This window comes from Prionailurus bengalensis, chromosome A2 (assembly GCF_016509475.1).
Source record: "Prionailurus bengalensis isolate Pbe53 chromosome A2, Fcat_Pben_1.1_paternal_pri, whole genome shotgun sequence".
Lineage (NCBI taxonomy): Eukaryota > Metazoa > Chordata > Mammalia > Carnivora > Felidae > Prionailurus > Prionailurus bengalensis.
Genome location: NC_057348.1, coordinates 77,857,121 through 77,869,131, shown reverse-complemented (window position 1 = coordinate 77,869,131; position 12,011 = coordinate 77,857,121). Strand labels below are relative to the sequence as shown.

At 43.2% G+C, this 12,011-nt stretch overlaps 1 long non-coding RNA gene across 1 annotated transcript in view; it reads left to right on the top strand.

Annotated features, from left to right (window-relative positions):
- The first annotated feature begins 3,580 nt into the window (after nucleotides 1–3,580).
- LOC122487763 overlaps nucleotides 3,581–12,011 on the top strand; it is a 91,481-nt gene continuing 83,050 nt past the window's right edge. The window contains exon 1 of the long non-coding RNA XR_006298463.1: nucleotides 3,581–3,720. This is a non-coding gene — a long non-coding RNA (uncharacterized LOC122487763). The remainder of the gene's footprint in view (nucleotides 3,721–12,011) is intronic.

The window sequence follows — 12,011 nt, the reverse complement described above, 5'->3', positions numbered from 1 at the left end:
CATATAATTGTTCATAATTTCTTATGATAATTTGTATTTTTCTAGTTGTAATATCTCCTCTTTCACTTCACATTTTTAGTCTTCTCCCTGTTTTGTTTGTTTCTTTTTTTTATTTTATTTTTTTATTTTAATTTTTTTTTTTTTAACGTTTATTTATTTTTGGGACAGAGAGAGACAGAGCATGAACGGGGGAGGGGCAGAGAGAGAGGGAGACACAGAATTGGAAACAGGCTCCAGGCCCTGAGCCATCAGCCCAGAGCCTGACGCGGGGCTCGAACTCACGGACCGCGAGATCGTGACCTGGTTGAAGTCGGACGCTTAACCGACTGCGCCACCCAGGCGCCCCTGTTTCTTTTTTGTTAGTGTAGCTAGAAGTTTGCCAACTTTATTCATCAAAAAACTAGCTTAGTTTTGTTGTTTTTTTCTGTTGTTTTTCTGGTCTCTATTTCATTTATTTTTGCTCTGATCTTTATTATTTGCTTCCCTCTCTTAACTTGGGGCTTAGTTTGTTCAAGTTAGGTTGTTAGAGATTTTTCTGTTTTCCTAGTAAAAGCATTTATTGGTGGGGCACCTGGGTGGTTCAGTTAAGTGACTGACTCAGTTCTGGCTCAGGTTATGATCTGACCATTCATGAGTGTGAGTCCCAGGTTGTGCTCTACTGTGCCCCAGGTTAGCACAGAGCCTGCTTGAGATTTTCTCTCTTCCCCTCTCTCTGCCCCTCTACAGCTCTCTCTCTCTCTCTCTCAAAATAAACACACATTTTTTTCATTAGTGTGTACTTTTTTTTAATGTTAATTTATTTTTGAGAGAGAGAGAGAGAGAGAGAGAGACAGAGCATGAGTGGGGGAGGGGCAGAAAGAGAGAGGGAGAGACAGAATCTGAAGCAGGCTCCAGGCTCTTAGCTGTTAGCACAGAGCCCGATGTGGGGCTCAAACCCATGAACTGCTAGATCATGACCTGAGCCAAAGTTGGACACTTGACCGAATGAGCCACCCAGGTGCCCCAACAAACATTTTTAAAAAAAGCATTTAGTGGTATAAACTTCCCCCTTAGAACTGCTTTTGTAGCATTCCATAGGTTTTGGTGTGTTGTATTTCCATTTTTATTTGTTTTGAGATAATGTTAATTTCTTTTTGATTTCTTCTTTGATCCATTGATTGTTCAGGAGTGTGTTATTCCATTTCCACATGCTTATAAAATTTCTAGCTTTTTTCTTGTTGACTTGTTTCATAGCAAGTCAGAAAAGTGGTCACAAAAGAAACTTGTTTATGATTTCAGTCTTCTTGTATTAAGACTTGTTTTATTACCTATTGTATGATCTTTGCCAGATAATGTTCAGTGTGTACTTGAGAAGAATATGTATTTTACTTTGTTGGATGGAGTGTTGTGTAAATGTCTGTTAGGTTTACTTCATTTAATGTATGGTTCAAGTCCAGTGTTTCTGGGATATTGAAGTCCCTGATATTACTGTATTATATTTCTGTCTTCAGATCTGTTAGTATTTTCTTAATATATTCAGGTGCTCAGATGTAGGGTGTATATTTATTTATGATTGTTAACATCATCTTGATGAATTGACCTCTTCATTATTATGTAGTGACCTTCTTGTCTCTTATTACTGTTTTTTTTTTGACTTAAAGAATATTTCATCTCATATAAATAAAAGTTTTCTTCTGGTTTCCACTTGCATGGGATAAATTTCTCTGTCACTTCACTTGGAGCCTATGTGTATCCTTAAATCAGAAGCGAGTCTCTTGTAGGCAGCTTATAGTTAGGGGTTGTTTTCTTATCCATCTAGCCATTCTGTGTATTTTGATTGGTGAATTCAATCCATTTACATTTAGAATGAGTTTTGATATACATGAACTTATTCTTACCATCTTAATTATTTGCTATTTTGTAGTTCTCTTTTTCTGTTTCTGTCTACCTTTGTAAGTTGGTGGGGTTTGTGTGTGTGTGTGTGTGTGTGTGTGTGTGTGTGTGTGTGGCAATATGTTCTATTTCTCCTTTATCTTTTATGAATGTAGTCTAGGTTTTTGCTTTGTACTTACCATGAGCCTTGCATAAAATGATAGAATAGTCCATTTTAAGCTGATAGCAACTTTGCATATAAAAGCTTCACCCTTTTACTCTCCCCTTTTACATATGTGATATTGTAATTTACTTTTTATATTGTGTATTTGTTTTCAAATTGTAGTAGCTGTAGTTATTTTTAATATTTAACTATTATACTGTAGTTAACTAGTTAACATATCATCTTATTATAGAATTCATTTTCTGAATCTGACTGTATTTTTACCTTTGCCAATATGTTATACAAGACATTGTTTTCATATCACTACTTAGCACCCTTTTATTTCAGCTTGAAGAACTCCTTCTGTATTTCTTGCAGGGCAGGTCTAGTGGTGATGAACTTCAACTTTTGTTGTTTGGGAGTCTATTTCAAATATATACATGTATATGCATATATATTTTATGTTAGTTACATATGAAATATGTAAAGGATAACTTTGGATAGAGTATTTCTCTTGGCTGGCAGTTTTTTTCTGTCAACACTTTGAATATCTCATTCCGTGCTCCTGGCCTGTACGGGTTGCTGCTGAGAAATCCACTGATAGGCTGCTGGTTTGGGGTTTGTTTTGTGTATTTATAAGCTACAATTTTTTTCCTTGACTGCCTGAAGGAATGTCTTTATGTTTGATTTTTGCATTCTCATTATAATGTGTCTTGGAAAAGGTCTTTTTGCCCTGAGATACTAGGGTGATCTGTTAGCTTCATGAACTTGGATGTCCAGGTCTTTCCCCAGGCTTTGGATTTCTTAGCTCTTATTTCTTTAAATAAACTTTCTGTCCCTTCTCCACCTCTTCTCCTTCTAGAATGCCAATTATTCTAATATCTGTATGTTTGATGGAGTCCCATCAGTCCTGTAGTCTTTCTTTGTTCTTTCATTCGTTGTCTCCTCTCATTGTACTGTTTAAAACTTGCTGTCTGCTAGCTTACTCTGTCTTCCATTTGGTCTACTCTACCGCTGATGCACTCTATTGTGCTGTACTTTTTCATTTCATCCATTGACTTTTTCAGCTCCAGAATTTGTTGGGTTCTTTTTTATGATTTGGCTCTTCGTTAAATTTCTTATTTTGTTCATGTATTCCCGACATCTTTGTTTTCTTGTAGCTCATTGAGTTTCCTCAAAAAAGTTCTTTATCAGCTAGATCAGAAAATTCTGTGGCTTTGAATTTGCTCATTGGAAGAGTATTGTCTTTGGTGATGACATGTTTTCTTGATTCTTTATATTCCTTGTAGTTTCGTGTTGCTTCTTTTGCATTTGAGGTACCCAATAGCTCCTCATATCTTTACTAGCAGCCTTGGTTCTGTTAAATCTGAGGTTTTTCCTCAACCTTGCGTCAACACACCTGCTCCGTATTTCCTGCTCCCTCTTGTGGCAGAATTCTTATGCGTGTACATCTTCCCTGGCTCTTAAAGCTCATCAGAATGGCTGCTGGAAACCTCTCTTCAGTTTTCCAGAAGGTGGCGCTACAGGTCAAATTTGTGGTTTCTCCCTCCCTCGCCCGGGTCTGTTTTTCTGAGAGCTAGCCGGACGCTGGATCGTTGCCGCCGCACTCTAGAGTATACATAGGAGCCGGCTTCGGAGTTAGGGAAAGTGTGGGTGGAGCACTCAGGGTGCTGGGGGTGCCCCTGGGCCAGTGGGCAGGTCCTCAGGTAAGGTTCTCCCAGAGGCTGTGGGCAGGCTTCCTGCTCAAGTCCTGAGCACTGTCAGCAGGAACCCCCTTCCTTTAATGCTCTTTGGTAATCTTACCTGCCTCTTTCTTGAACTCCCCCGCCCCCCCCCCCCCCCCCCCCGCCCCGGTCATGGAGGTCCCTTCTCAGTGCTGCTACGTGGAAATGGGTTTCTCCAGCAGCATCCACCGTGGCTGGGAAAGCGGCTTGCTCTTCGTCCTTTATCCTGTGGGAGAGGTTACCATTGGCTAGGTCAGCCCTGTGCAGTGTTGCCTTGGGGGAGGGGCAGTGTTGGCGCAATTGCTCTTCTCCAACGTGTTGAAATCTGTATTTTTACCCCCAGAGGCATGCTGAAATCCCCTTGGGAAGGCTGGATCTCTTCAAAGTCTCTTTTGTTGTGGGTTTCTATGCAAATCAGTGCCCTCTAGGCTTTCCCCGACCACAGCCTAGAGGGATTGGGGCAGATTCACTGGCTCTTGCTGGTTTTGCAGTCTAGACGAGGTCTGTCTGCCTATTACTGGGTGCACAGGTGGGTGAGACTCCTTCTGGGTCCCTTGATATAAGGTGCTGGATCCCACACTTCCCACAGAGGTACTTTTCTTCATGGATAGGTGCCTAGTTAATTGTTAAAAAGTAGGGCATCTTACGTCTCCATGGTGCTGACATCAGTCCATGAGCAGATTTAAATGTGCTTGCGTGGATTAGCTTGACCTCTTGGGCCTCTGTCATTATCCATGAGAAGAACATGCCCCAGATAGTTCTGGTTTCGGAATGAGAGTCACAGGGAGTGCCCTATAGCCTGAAGGAGTCATACCTGCCAGTCCGTAGATCTATGAGTGAGAAAAAGATGCCTTTTTTGTATGTCACTGAGGCTTTGGGTTTGGTGTGTTACATATCATTATTATAATAATATTTGACTAATAAGCTCTTAACAGTTATATTTTAAGAGATCCTGTATGCATAAAACATATACATAATTTTACATAAGTGCATAGCATAATTATGATTGTTGCACATTTTTTTAAATGTTTCTTTTTTCTTGTTCTTAGGTTGCCTCCCTCACCTTTTCTCCTCCAGCTCTACCCACAGAAGCCCCCTTTTCCTTCCTTGCTAATCTGTGTTAACAATCTAGTATGTACCTATCTGGTTTCTTCTCCATATTTGTTATGTACTCATGTACAAAGGCATGAACGCATGTATACAGGAGTGCCATTCAAAATCTGTAGCAACAGTATGGCACTGTGTGAATCAGTTAGAATGATAGAGCCACACTGAATGTTTCAGCTATCAATGTATACTAGCTGCATGTCAACCCTGTGCACGCACGTGTGCACACACACACGCCAAGAGTTTCTGTCATTTTGTTTTACAAAACAGCAATATTATAAACATTTTTTTGCCTTATTGTTTTTATACAACAGTACCCAATCCCTTAAATTCCAACTGTGATATGGCTTTTATTCATTCTTATTAACTGCTATATAAAGTTATATTAAGCAGGCTAGATGTATCAACACTTATTTATTAATACTCTATTAACAGACTTTCTCTGTTACCAGTGTTTATGTTATCATGAACAAATGTAGTTGACATTTTTGAGCATACATCATTAGGTACTGGTGTTTTTAATCTCCAGGGCCTCAAGTCCCAGGAATGGAACAGGGGGATTGACAAAGAGTGGTAAATTTCATTAGATGTCAGTTTTTCAAAGTTATATGACTTATATTGACATCTTTACCATCAAGATTTAAAGAAATCACTTCCCCTACATCCTACTGAGCAGTAAGTACATGGCTTTCTGATTTTTGCCAACCTCAAAGGTATAAAGTAACGATCTGCATTTCCCAAACCACTAGTGAACTCACCCACCTTTGTGTGTATTGGCTGTTTGGGTTATCTCTTCATGTCTTGCCCATTTCTCTACTGTGGTGTTTGTATCTTTGCCAATACATAAGAGCTTTTGCAGGTTGTAGATAATAACCCCATGCCCAAACTGGAAATTTTTTTTTACCTAAGACTCATCCATTGATTTGGCTTAGGTTATCTCTTGCCATACCAAAATGTTGGCACAGTCATGAAATGTGCCTTCCTTCCTCCTGTCTCTCTTCTTTCTCCCCCATCTTTCTGTGTGTGTGCGTGTGTGTGTGCATGCGCACGCGTGGGCACGCCTGTTTTCCTTCCCCTCTTCCAGCCTTTCTATGAGTTTCTTGGTCTCTCTTTTCTGTTCCCTCTCACCTGGCTGTTTATCCCTCATTTTTTTTTTAGCTCCACATGAATACTAATTTTCAGTATAGGGAGCGCTTTTTCTCGCTTGTGTTATTTACAAAGCCAAGACAGACCCAAGAGGCGACGGGAGGCAGCACAATAAGGGATAAAGCAATGTGTTTCCAAAATTGGCTGAATTTGGGATCCCTTGAGTATTTTTCTTTTCCTAGGGATTTTCCAGTCCACCTGCTGAGATTCTGATTCTGTCGGTCTGCAGTTAGAGTGTTGTGTACAAGTGGCTATTCATTTTAAAATCTCTCCAGGGTATTCAAGTGCACTGTTGGGGCTAGAAGTCTGTGTAAACACTGGGTCAGAGAGGCTAAACAAATCCTCCCCCTGGTGCAGGCAGCTTGCTTGGGTGATGGGACAAACTAGGGCATTGCTGTCTCAGATTACCCTCAACAACCACCTAGCTCAGCACAAGACTGTGTGAGGGGCTCACATGGAGTAGAAATGATGGTGAGGTAGGTCTACTGGCTTGACATTGCATTACTTCAAATGGCGGAAGAAAGGCCAGGGACATTTCGGCTTAAGTGTGACTGCAGTGTGGCAAATGGACGCTGGGGGACAGTGTGGCCCCATGTGGCTCAGAAGCCTTCTATCTAATTTGGGGCAGTCCTGTGCTCCAGGAAAGCTCTGGTGGGCGAGATGCTGTCCCACCACCTACCTCTCCTCCCACTCTTTGTCCCTGCCCTACAGAACCTGGCTCTCAGATGATTAAAGTTCATACAGCATTTACTGTGCATAAATTATCTCAGGTTCAACACTGCCCTGCGTTACTTAATCTCCATAGCAGTTCAAGGTAGGCAGGCATGTTGTTTCTATTCTACCAAAGAAGACCCTGCAGCTTAGGAAAGTTAATTAATTTCCTAGTGGGTGTCAAAGCCAGGGTTTAGACTCAAGCCTATCTGACTCTAAGCCAAATGCTCTTTGCATTGAACAATTGCTGCTTTATACAGCTAACATTTAATTGATTCTGAACATATTACTACATGCTAATTTACCAATTAATTTATTCATATAGGCTGATTTTTTTCTTTTCTCCTTCCTTTGTTTCTTAAAGGGATCTGTCAGAATAACTGAGTTAGGTAAGCAATCTTAAAGCCCATGGTCTGTTTGCATTTTAACAGGAAACTGAAGAAACAAAGAATGAATGGCCGATGGTGAAATAGTAGCTGTGGGGTTGCCCACTCCATGCAGGTGGACCTAGGTGTCACATTGAAAGTCTGCAGACGTAATGCAGGATTTTATTTGGCTAACATGGTATCTTTTAAAAGTCTAAATTTCAGTGGATTTAGATGGGATATCACCCTGCAGTTCAACAGAATCCCCGCCATTTTCTTTTCTTTCCATTTTTATGCTATACTCATCTATGACACCTGCCTGGTACCTGCTGGTGGCAGCACTGGGCTGATGGGTCCCGGCAATGCTGCTGCGAGAGGAGACCTGCCTTTGGGCCTTGAACCTCACCGCATTCCCTCTCCCTGCGCTTGCCCTACTCACACTGGTGTTGTGTGTAGCTGGAGGCTCTCATACATGTGATGGGTGCATTCGTGGGTCCACTCTGCTGCTTCTGGCTCCCAGACTGCCTGGTTTTGCCGGGGCTAAATTTAACTGCAGCTGCTTCATCAGATGTTCTGGTATTTTCAGTCCCAGGAACACTGGGTAGCTGAGCTGGAAGTTGCTGAGGGCTGGTGGCCAGTGCTCAGTGAACCCACTGTTTTGGATTGAAATTAGCATCCAGGTTGTTCCAAGGGCTTGTTTCTACCCCCTCCCCCCCTCCTTTTTCTCTTAATTGGAGTTGAGAAGAAAGGAGAAGGCAAGAAGTGGTGGAGAGTAAGACAACACAAGATAGACCCTAGGGACCCTCTGAATTTGCTTGGTCATTTCTCTGTTCTTCATAACAGCCACTGTGCTGGCATGTGAGTGCTGGAAGGTTGTGAGCTGGACACCATCCTTTTCAGCTAAGCCCAGTGAAGGTGATGTCTGTGGCCAGAGCCATCCCTGATTGGTGGCCAGGAGGAGGGAATGGTCTGCATTGCACAATAACGGACTGCCTGCTGGCCTGTTTTTCCCTGCCTGCTGCCCCTGAGTCACTGTCCAAGGGATTTCCAGCTTTGCTTCAGCATTCTTCATGTGTCATCCAGTGTCCTTTCCTGACCTGAGTGTTATTGGACAGGGTATGTTCCCAAAAGTCTTGGCCCATAGCCCTCTGAAAGTTCCAACCAGTGTGTGCTGTTGGGCCGGTAGTTCCTCTGGCCAAGAGAGCAGATGTATGTGCAAAATCACAGGCTTTTAGTGGTGGTTACAAAGAGAAGAGGAACATGGGCCAACAGATGGAGCTGGTGGCATTGAGGGTGTGGGGAGGAGAGGAAAGGCACAGAGAGGGAGGATGTAGCCCTCAGTCCCCGGGCATTCGGTAAGGGAGAAGCCTTCCAGATCATGGGAACCACCCTGGCTGTTCTCAACTGGTGCCCTTGGCTGTGAGATGTCAAACCTCCTGTGAATCCATGTGAAACTGTATCTTCCCTTTCTCCCTAATTCATGTATGTCCAAGGCAGGAGAAATTCTGACTACTTCCTGTGTCCCGTGCCTGGCTCTCAGGATACTTACTAAGTATCCACTAGGAGGCACCTCTAGCCCACAGCTCTTCTACTAGAAGGGGCCCTGGGATCCTCTGTTTTGATCTGTTCATGTTACAAGAGGCTACAGCTCTGAGGTTGTTAGTTTCATATCTGGCTTCCTGCCCTCTCCCTTATGTCCTCTGCACCATTCTCTTGGTCATGCCAGTATTGACAAGAACTGGCTGTCGGGACTCTGCACGAGGCAAGTTTCAAACACTTTGCCTATATTAACTCATTTAGACTTTCCATCACACCTATCTAATGAGGCAGGCTCTGCTTTTGTTTCCCTTTTATGGAAACAGGACATGGACACCCAGAGAGGTTAAGTGACTTGCCCAGAGTCACACAGGATTTGAAGCTGGGTATTCTGGCCCCAGAGCTTTGCCCCACAGTGTGCATTGCCTCTCATCATGCTTCATTGGGACTGAGTGCTTCTTGTCCATCTCCTATGCCAGATTGTGAACACCTTGATGGAAGAGATTGTATTTTAATCTCTTGGATCCTAAGATCTAACCCGGAGTCCAGCACAGTAGAAACAAACGTGTGTTAAATGAATGAATGAAAAAACAAAAGTGTCAGTTAAACTACTGTTTCTTGCCCTGCATTTCTTAGACCTAATGTCTCTGAGGGGGTTGTGGGTACAGGGTGGGAAGTTCTGGCCTCTGGGGAGAACTGGCTGGGAGGTCCCAGAAACCCTTAGCTGGCTAGGAACCTTCCAGGTCCCACCTCTGTCTCTTCCCCAGCAGCCCCTCCTCACCCCAGCTGCCCATGTGCCTGTGTGTAGCTGAGCACAGCACGTTTTCTCTGGTGGAACAGACATGTGCACTGATGATTCTGGATGCTGCTTGCAGGCGACATTGCCAGTGGTGGTGGCAGAGTTGACCTCCGTGATGAACCAGGGGCAGGGAAGGCCGTAAAGGCTCCCTTCTTCCTAACCTCACCGGTGCTTTGGAAAGTTACCTGCGTACGTTTGCTTCATTCTTGAAGCCCAGGGGCCGTGCAGGTGGTCTCTGAGTGTCCAGTGTGGTGACGCTAATGCGGGGCTGTGCATGTGCCTAACATTCTCCACAGCTGGGGCATGAGGTGCTAAGTCGTAAAGGGGGATCTGAGGGAGACCCCACGACATGTGCTACCAGACACATTCACCCTCAAAATGGCGAGAGAAACGATCAAAGCCTGAAGCTGTGTCTGAGAAGCTGAAAACAGGGGAAGAAGAAAGAATGGCACTCACAGTGTGTTTCCCCATTATAACTGCAGTGCCTGGGAGCTCATTAGAGACACATTCTCAGCCCCACTCCAGACCTCCTGAGTCAGCCATTCTGGGGCAGGGGACCCAGAAATCTGTTCTGGGTTTTTTGTTGTTGTTGTTGTTTTTAGTTTTTTTAAATATTTATTTTTGAGAGGCAAAATAAAAAAATTTATTTTTTAAATATTTATTTTTTAAATATTTATTTTGAGAGGTGAATGAGGGAGGGGCAGAGAGAAAGAGGGAGACACAGAATCTGAAGCAGGCTTCAGGCTCTGGACTGTCGGTACAGAGCCCGACACAGGGCTCGAACCCACAAACCATGAGATCGTGACCTGAGTCAAAGTTGGACACTTAACCGACTGAGCCACCCTTGCTGTTTTTAACAAGCATCATGTGGTTCTGATGCAGGCTGCAGTGTGAGAACCACTGTTCCAGGTGATCTCGTTGGCAGGCCTGACTGAGTGCTGAGTTCTGGTCCTCTGTAGAGGGAAATCAGGCATGTCATAGATTGGACACAATCCTTGTTTCCTTCTTCCCCACCCTGATGGACTCTCCATCAATTCTGTCCAAGAATGAGGGAAATAACAACAAAATACAGAGCCAATCATTACATGGCCCAAAGAAAGGGGAATCACAAGAGAGGTTTCTTATCCAAGGTTAGTCACATCTGTGGCCTGCCAATGTTCAGCAAAGGAATAATACATTAAACCCGTCTCTTTCCAGTTGATAAAATGCTAGTAACTCATGGGTAAATTACAAATTATAATTGCCCCCTCCCCGAGACTCTCAGTACTTACAGTTACTTAGAAGCAACAATTTAGGGGCGCCTGGGTGGCGCAGTCGGTTAAGCGTCCGACTTCAGCCAGGTCACGATCTCGAGGTCCGTGAGTTCGAGCCCCGCGTCGGGCTCTGGGCTGATGGCTCAGAGCCTGGAGCCTGTTTCTGATTCTGTGTCTCCCTCTCTCTCTGCCCCTCCCCCGTTCATGCTCTGTCTCTCTCTGTCCCAAAAATAAATAAACGTTGAAAAAAAAAATTAAAAAAAAAAAAAAAAAAGAAGCAACAATTTAGGAGCCTGGCGTATAATAGATTAAAGACAATGTATCATTCAACCAGTTCCTCCAAGCAAGTAATTTTATTACAAGAACCTCCAAGTGGGACAACATGCTTATTTTTAAAATTGTTAATTTAGGTAGATTGTTAATTTAAAAATCAACACTGGCTTCTCTCTTGGATCATCGTTTATATAAATTACATTAGTAAGTATCCCAAATTTTAACTCCTGTCTATTCAGGGAGGATCACTAATTTACTAACATTTTAATTTTTCTAGATTAAGGAAGTTTGCCCTCAGTAGATAGTCTTTTTTGTTTGTTGTAATTAGCATGTTTCTTCTCCTATCCCTTTGTTTCCCATATGTATCCCATATGCCTGGGATCCCTGGTCCACTCCTTGATTTGCAACTCTATTGTTTCTGCATCTTTTAAAAAAATAATAGTACCTGGCTGGGACATGTGCGCAGTTGGTTGAGTGTCTGGCTCAGGTCATGATCTTGTGCTTCATGAGTTCAAGCCTCACATTGGGCTCGCTGCTGTCAGCCTGTCAGCACAGAGCTTGCTTCAGGTCCTCTGTCCCTCTCTCTCTGCCCCTCCCCAACTTGGGCTCTCCCAAAAACTAAATAAAATATTTAAAAAATATATAGTACCCGGATTTGGTTTTTTGTTTTTATTTTTTTTAATGTTTATTTATTTGTGAGAGAGAGAGAGAGAGAGAGAGCAAGCATGAGTGGGGGAGGGGCAGAGCGAGAGGGAGACAGAATCCGAAGCAGGCTCCAGGCTCTGAGCTGTCAGCACAGTGCCCTATGCAGGGCTCGAACTTAAAACTGCGAGATCATGACCTGAGCCGAAGTCAGACACCCAACCGACTGAGCCACCCAGGCACCCCTCTCTGCCCTTTTATTAAAAAACCAAAACTGGATATTTAAGGGTAAATGTTTTATTATAGGGCCTACCTTGGTACTTAAATCTCCTTTAATGACTTTATTTCCCTGTTGGCTTATTTAAGCTTTCATCATCTGCTTTATCAGTTTATTTGTTTTTTCATTTTTCAGTTTATTTGTCAGAGAGAGAGAGAGAGAGA